This window comes from Ambystoma mexicanum, chromosome 1q, assembly GCF_040938575.1.
Source record: "Ambystoma mexicanum isolate Mex_15411 chromosome 1q, UKY_AmexF1_1, whole genome shotgun sequence".
Taxonomy (NCBI): Eukaryota; Metazoa; Chordata; class Amphibia; order Caudata; family Ambystomatidae; genus Ambystoma; species Ambystoma mexicanum.
The window spans coordinates 1029778584-1029786387 of NC_090922.1; positions in this window are offsets into that span (position 1 = coordinate 1029778584).

Consider the following 7804-nt stretch of genomic DNA (forward strand, 5'->3'; position numbering starts at 1 on the left):
CTTTTAGGTTATAATAGAAAGCCTATGTAAAAATAATAAAGATGCACGTCCGTGAATATGCCTGTCGCCTACGTCAGAGCACTGAGTATGTTCTTCGTGTAGATTGGTGTGGAAATGTTCAGTGTGTATATTTGTACAGAAGTGCTTCCCGTTGTCTAGGTCGTCATGGCATCTCTAACGACGTGTGGATTTTAGTCTAGCTGATCCGAACCGCAGGTGTCGGCATGGCCAGTGCGGGCTGTTGGGCAGGCAGATGGACACATCCGTATGTTCCTGTACCAGGGTACCTGGTCGTCTGGTAAATGGACAAACTCTTCTCGCGGCGGGTGTCTGGGCCGTGATCCTCTAGGCCAAGCGCGAGAGGTGAAGGACGGGAGCCTGGTCTTCCATTCTCCCACTTCAGTCCCCCCTCTGGTCGACTTGTCGACCGCAAACATATCCTTCTCGTTATCTCCTCTTACCCTCCATATCTTAGTTATCCCTCCGAGATGTCCATAATGGTTTACATGATCTTCAAATGACCAATACATATATTCACATGTTCCTCCAGGAGTACAGTATACCCATCTTCCTATGTAGCTCCTGGGGTTCCTTGGGTTCTCGATCTTCGCTGATGGTGGGTCTAGATGGTTGGTGATGATTTGGGTGCGCAACTTCTCCCTCTCTTGTATTATCACCCCTGTATGCTGGCCGTCATCTGCTGGCATTAAGGGGTGCATTCCCACCATTTCCAGCAACTCGTCAGTCGTGCGTGCCTTCCGGGCCTTCCAAAATCTAATTATGATCAGAGTAGCTCCAGCCAAAATAGTACACCCCACTATTATTTTCAGTCCATCTGACAGCCAAGATGGCATCCATGACCATAATAGTGAAAACCAGCTCTTATCCTTGTCTACACCGTTACTTTCATCCATCATTTTGGAGTGCATCTGGGCCAATTATGAGACTGCTTCTGTCAGTGTACCATTGTCAGCATCGTTGGCAGGTATGAACGTGCAGCAAGATTGTCCTATCTTTGCACAAACTCCTCCTTCCATTGCTGTGAGAAGGTCCAATACATATCTGTTCTGGAGTGCTACCATCCTTACAGCTCGCAGCTCCTCTTTAATTGCGTTGAACCCATTTACTGTTGAATTGATGGTCATCATTAGTTCCCATCTGGTTATTTGGAGCCATTTTGCGTTTGCGTATGCCTGCAGTCCCGGATGTATTATTGAGGAGAAGAACATTGCTGCTCTGCTGAATAGTCTGTGTTCTGGCGGTATTGATGTTAGTTCCGTTTCCGACCTTCCCCACAGGTAATTTCCTGTCAGTGGCTCTCCTTGTCGTTTTCTCCTATTTAGGACAGTATCCTCGCTGTTGGTCTTGTTCTCTTGCTCCTTCTGAAGTGGTGCAGATCTCTTTCTTCTCTTATCCCCTTCATCCATTTTAGGAAATTTCGCCACATTGACATGCTTCTTAGGTACCACTAGTGATGGTACATTGACGTGTACCATTGTGCACACACCATTCCACAGGGGAGGCAGTGTATGATATGCCTTTTCTCCACAGGCCCAATAATGGTCCATTATTACTGCTGTTCCCGCTCCCCCCTCAGGTAACTCCATCACGCTTGCACAATTGGTGTTATATCCTACGTCCACCTCTCCTTTATGCTGGTAGCATACTTTGGGCGCAGTCAATGGTAGTATTGTTATGGGGTCTTCATCTTCTTCTACCCACGTGAGCATTGGTACGTACTTGATCCACGTCGTCCAACATCGATGATTGTGTGTCTCGATGGTTGAGATAGTTTCTTTTGTTACCATGTTGCTGCCAATTACTCCTATCTCCCAGCTGTTGTCCAGATACACCTTTCCTGTTATCGTCAGTAGCGGCCTCTCCCAACATCCTTGTTTACCCGGAACTTCAGTGGCGTACCAATCACATGGTAGATACTGCAGTGTTACCTTCTTTGTTTCTCCTTTTGCAGGGCCACTTGTTATGTATTTGAATGCTTCAGCATGTAAACTGGTCTTGTGATAACTCAGATAGGTCTTGAGGAAGTTGTTTTCATATGGGTATGAGTCTCGTGTTTTCCATGTCATGTGCACTACTGTTCCTTGAAATCTTCCTTTCGTTTGGAACAGGGCCAAATATATTATGCACTGTGCTGTCTTTTCATCTATTTCAGTGGCAACAAATGTTCGTGAAGCGCTCATGGCGTATGGTATTAATGAGCAAACGTAACAGCTGTCCTCAGTTGTCTGCTTACCAATGCGGGTCATGTGCTGGTACCATATGTTGTTTGTGACGTGTGCTGAATCTTGTACATAATTATCAATACCTTTATTGTCTGAGTATGTGCTGCGTTTAACTCTATTTTGCTTGGGTGCAATGTTACTATTACCACCTGACGTAACACCTGTTGCAGCAGGGAACGGGGGTATATTAGGTTTGGGTGCAGCAATAAAATTGATAGCATAGCTGTACTGCCAGACAGAGGCAGCCAAGAACCCGGTGATCATAAAAATCCCTATTATTTTTATTACATATGCTAATCTCACCGGCATTTTGCTCTTACCTTGCTGCAGTCCTGGCAGCGTATTCTTGTGACGTTAAAGTTGCCTGCCTAAAAATTCTCAAAAGTGCTCGTTATTAAATGTTAGTTTTGTTTCCTTTAAGCTCTCCCTATCAAGTAGTCATTCAGTGCCCAGGTGAAGAGCTGCTCCCACGCTACTCTAAGTGATCGGTCTCTTAGGACCGGCAAGTATGGGCGGAGGTGGGGCATGTAATTTTCTATGGCCAGGAGGAAGGCTGTGTAGTAGACACGTACCCTTCTCCTTTTTAAGTATGTTGGCCTTTTTATTTCGTATACAAATTGGTGTGACAATTCTTCTGGGTAGTTATCGTCTGGCAGCACCATCTACGCCTGCACACTGAACTTGTTAATTAGCTTTTCTTAACAATACAATATTACGCAGTTCCTGTATGTGCGAGAGAAAAAAGAGAACATTCACGTGTTTACGTGTGTATTGGTGCAAGCAATGTCCTTCAGTTTTAGTTACAACTGTACTTAGCAGTCAATGGGGGGGGGGGTTTGTGCTCAGATGGCGGAAGTATTTTTACTCTTTGAGCGTGTGACCATAGGGTGGGCAGTATGGGGATCACCCCTTTCTTCGTCAGTTATCGTCTCCGAGGGAACAATTGGGTCGTTGTCTGTGATGAAACTTTCTTCCGCTGTCGGGGATGTTGTTGCTGTCCTTCCAATGGACCTGTCGTTGGCGCTGGGGCGGGTCTGCAGTTTGTAGATCTTTACGTCATGTAGGTGGTTCCAGGCACGCTTATCCTTTAGTTTTACTGCTCTTGTTGATACGTCCTCCACCAGATGGGGGCCAGTGAACCTCTTCTCGTTCCACTTTCTATTGAAATTGCGAAGTAGTACGTGGTCACCTTTGGCAAGTTTGCACAAGTTCTCCTTTCCCAATTCTGTACTTTCGTCTTTTTCTTGATTGCTGGTAGACCCGCCCCGTGTGCGCTCGAGCTGTTGAGACACAAACACGACACTAGTAATCAAAGAAGACACATATTGATACATTTCATCACCTAACACACTCGCTGAACTTTCGTGGTCGGTGAATGCCCTTGACGTTGGTGTTAGGGGAAGGCGCATTTGACGTCCAGTAACCACTTCGTGAGGGGTGAGGTGGTGGTCGGACCCTGGCCTATTTCTAAGTTCAAACAATGCTAACGGAAGGCAATACAACCAACTTTTCTTTGTTGTTTGTTGTATTTTAGCAATTGCCTCCTTCAATAAGCCATTCAGGCGTTCACATACACCATTAGCCTGTGGGTGGTATGCACATGCAAATTTGTGTTTAATGTTCAGCAGGGATGTGATATGTTGGAACATTTCGTTTGCGAAATGTGGGCCGTTGTCTGATCTTAACACCTCGCACACTCCCCACCTGGGGAAGACCTCCCTTACTATGAATTTGGCTGCTCTAAACGCATCAGGGTGTGAACAGGGCCCTGCTTCAATCCACCTAGAAAATGGGCATACTACTACAATCATATACCTATTACCTTGACATATGTTGATCATATCAACATAGTCAATGTGAAGGTGCCGAAAAGGTCCTTCTGGCCGGGGTATGGTACCTCTTATCACTTTTAAAGTATGACCGGCCGTAAACTGTTGACATGTGAGGCAATTGCTGATAAAATTTGACACATGAGAGGTTAACTCGGGACAAAACCAATCTTCTCTAATTCGTGCTGCGATTATTTCCTTGCCTGTATGGGCAGGGTGATGTAATTGGCTCAGGGCGGTATTTAACAGTGCCAACGGTATTACAACTTTCCCAGTGCCACCCTGGCGCCATAGTGCGTCGGTTGGTGACATTGTACATCCTCTTTTCACCCATACTTCTTTTTCGGCCATTGGTGCAGCCGCTTGTAGCTCCATAATCTGTGTGGCTGGGAGATGGGTGTACCCTTCTCTTATTAACATCTCCCTAGCTATTCCCCTCCCTCTCCCTCTCTGTGAGTCTGTGGGGTTCCATATCTCACCAAAATATGCAGCATATTTCGCATGTGCGTCTGCTGCTGCATTTCCTTTTGAGACGTAGTCTTCTCCATTGGTGTGTGCGGTGCATTTGACTAGGGCTAGTTCTTGGGGGTCGTTTATTACTTCAATTAGTTCAGCCAACAAGAGGGCATGTTGTACTGGAGTGCCATCAGCTCTCCTAAACCCTCTTCTTCTCCATTTTGATAGCCCTGAGTGGACAGTGGATGTAACATATGCACTGTCGGAATATATAGTTACTCTTTTATTAAAACTTTCCTTTAATGCCAATATTAGTGCAACCAGTTCCGCCGCTTGAGCAGAGTAATGCTGTGGTAATTGTACACACTTCATAGCCACACACACCGGCGCCTCCATCATTTTTACTACTGCTGCCCCAGTCCTTCGTATCCCATCTCCTTGATCAATAGTTGATGACCCATCAATAAACAAAAGCTCACCTCCCTCTAGTGCGTTTTCTTCAACTTTCCTAGTACATGAGTACATCTTAGTTATTTGGGTGCAGTCGTGGGCGTAATCTCCCTCTTCAATTACTTCTGCTAGGAATCTTGCAGGGTTAACCGTGCTACATCTAACAATTGCTAGTTCAGCTTTAGACAAAATAATCTCATAACCTGATGCCCTCTGTGTAGTTAGTGTGGACTTAGGTTTATTCAATATCGCAAATAGTGCATGTTCCACAAACAGTGTAGTTGGACACCCCATAGTTATTGCTGATGCTTTTTCTACTGCAAAAGCAGCTGCAGCAAGACCTTGTTCACAAGGGAAGTGGCCTAACATTACAGGGTCTAAGTGACCGCTGTAAAATGCTACTGGTTTATAGCCCATGCTAGTTTTTTGGGCCAACACTGCTTTCATCACTGCTGAGTCGCAATGTGAAAATATAAAAAAGCGCCGCTCATAGTCTGGGGATGCCAGTACTGGAGCAGTTGATATCGCGTCTTTCAATTCGTCAAATGCCTCCCTCATTTCCATAGTCCACCCCAACTTTTTCTCCCCTTTATTTGCTTCCTTCAAACCCTCATGCAGTGGTCCTATGTATGAGCTGTAATCAAATACCCATGCTCTACAGTAGTTGCACAGCCCCAGAAATTGCTGCAGTTCTCTCACAGTCTGTGGCACGGGAGTGCTTGAGATGGCCTGTGCTCTCTGTGGTGCAATCCTTCTTCCATGTTGGGATATCAGTTGGCCAATGTAAAGTACCTGTTCCTGACAGTATTGTATCTTTTCCATGTCTACCTTGTACCCCTTTTCAGCCAGTATCGTCAACATTTTTAAGGAGTCCTCTCTACATTTACTTTCGTTTGTACTGCAAATTATTATGTCATCCACATACTGTAACACTGTGCTTTCCACCTCAACGTTACCCAAATCCATCTGTATTACTCTATTGAAAATTGAGGGTGATTCACAATACCCCTGTGGTAATCTGGTATGTTTCCACTTTGTATTTCGGTAAGTGAAGCTTGTCAAATCTTGTGAGTCTGGGTGTAATGGTATTGAGAAAAAAGCATTTTTAAGGTCAATCACTGTAAATCGTGATGCCTCTGCTGGAATGCCACACAATATTGTGGCCGGGTTTGCTGTTACTGGATACTCTGCTTCTACTATGTTGTTCAAGGGTCTGAGGTCCTGTATGAAGCGCCAAGACCCCCCTTTAGCCTTGCGCACCGGGTACACAGCTGTGTTACATGGTGATTCTGAGGGGACCAATATGCCATTGTTTATAAGGGCCGTTATGGTTTCATATATGCCCTCATCTGCCTCTTTTGACAATGGGTACTGTTTCACTCTTGGTAGTATGGCACCTTTTTTCAATTTTATCCTCACACCCCCTATGCTTTTTATACATCCCACGTCATAAGGGCTAACAGTCCATAATGATTTGGGCACCTTTGACATATCTTCCTTAAAAAATGGGACTGGGGTGCCTGCGGGTGCCTCAAGTGCCATTGCAATTTTCTGTGCTACTTGTTTGTGAGCCACTCTTAGCCATATTTCTACACTCATCATGAACACCATTTCACCTTCCTCCTTTTCTTCTGAAAACAGCTCTTCATCTGACACCTGGGTCAGCCTACATCCTTCTGCTAGTGCTATCACTGCCCTCCATGCTCTCCCTTCTTTATCTTGGGCGTGCACAGCAACATAATCAGCTGTTGCAATAATGCTCTCAATGTCCATTACAAACACCTTCCCTTCCAGTTCATTAACTGGTGTTTCTGGTCGGAACAGATAGGCTGCTGGCCTCCTCCATATTTTCCCTTCTATCCCTGGCATCCATGCAAATGCCATGTCTGTGCCATACTGGAATAGCTCGCCATCTACTGGCTCCGCCCTAATCGCTATCTGTCCACAGTATGCTTGCAAAATCTGTCGTGCTGCGAGCATGTTAATCCCTGGAGTAGAGCAAATTATGCCATCCTCTGTAAAGGAGATCGTCATATTCAACCTGTTCATTATGTCTCTCCCCAGTATATTTACTGGTGAGGCACTATAATACAAAAGTGGGACTGACAGATCATAATCTCCAATAGATAAGGGAACGTTATCAGTAAATGGAACCAACCCTTTAGCCCCAGAAAATCCTTGGGTGTTCATGGCTTCGCCTGACATCTTAAATTTACCTTCCCTTATGCAAGACCGGGTTGCCCCGGTGTCAACAAGGAATGATAATTTTTTGTCACCTATCGTTACCTCTATGCGTGGTTCCTCCGCACTATTAGGTGTTACTGACAGGATGGGACACACCAAGGCCGTCTGTGGGCTGACCTATTGGGGGTACAATGATTGGCCATTCCCTGTGTAAGGGTTGTGTCCCAACACCGTCACCCCACCCAATTGTGTTTGTTGAGTTTGGGGTGGTGGTTGTATTAACGCCACTTGTTGTTGTGGCGGCGTCAGTTGCTGTGTTATTTGTTGTTGTGGCAGTGAATAGGTTTGTGGCTGTTGTGTTTGTTGTTGTTGGTCACTCCCTTGTTGTGACATCTGCTGTTGTTGTATGCCCTGCTGTTCTTGTGAGGTCCTAGGTTGTGCTTGTTCATTCCATGCTGGTGTTCCTGGCCTGACCCTACATGTACGTGACATGTGTCCTAATAGTCCGCAGCTCCAACACACGGGTGGTTCCCTGCTTTGCCATGGGAAGCTCCCTGTGTTGTCCTGGTATACGGGTTGCCCTGTGGGGTAGTAATTTCTAAGTCCCCCAGCCTGTTGTTGGGTATTATATCCATATCCTCT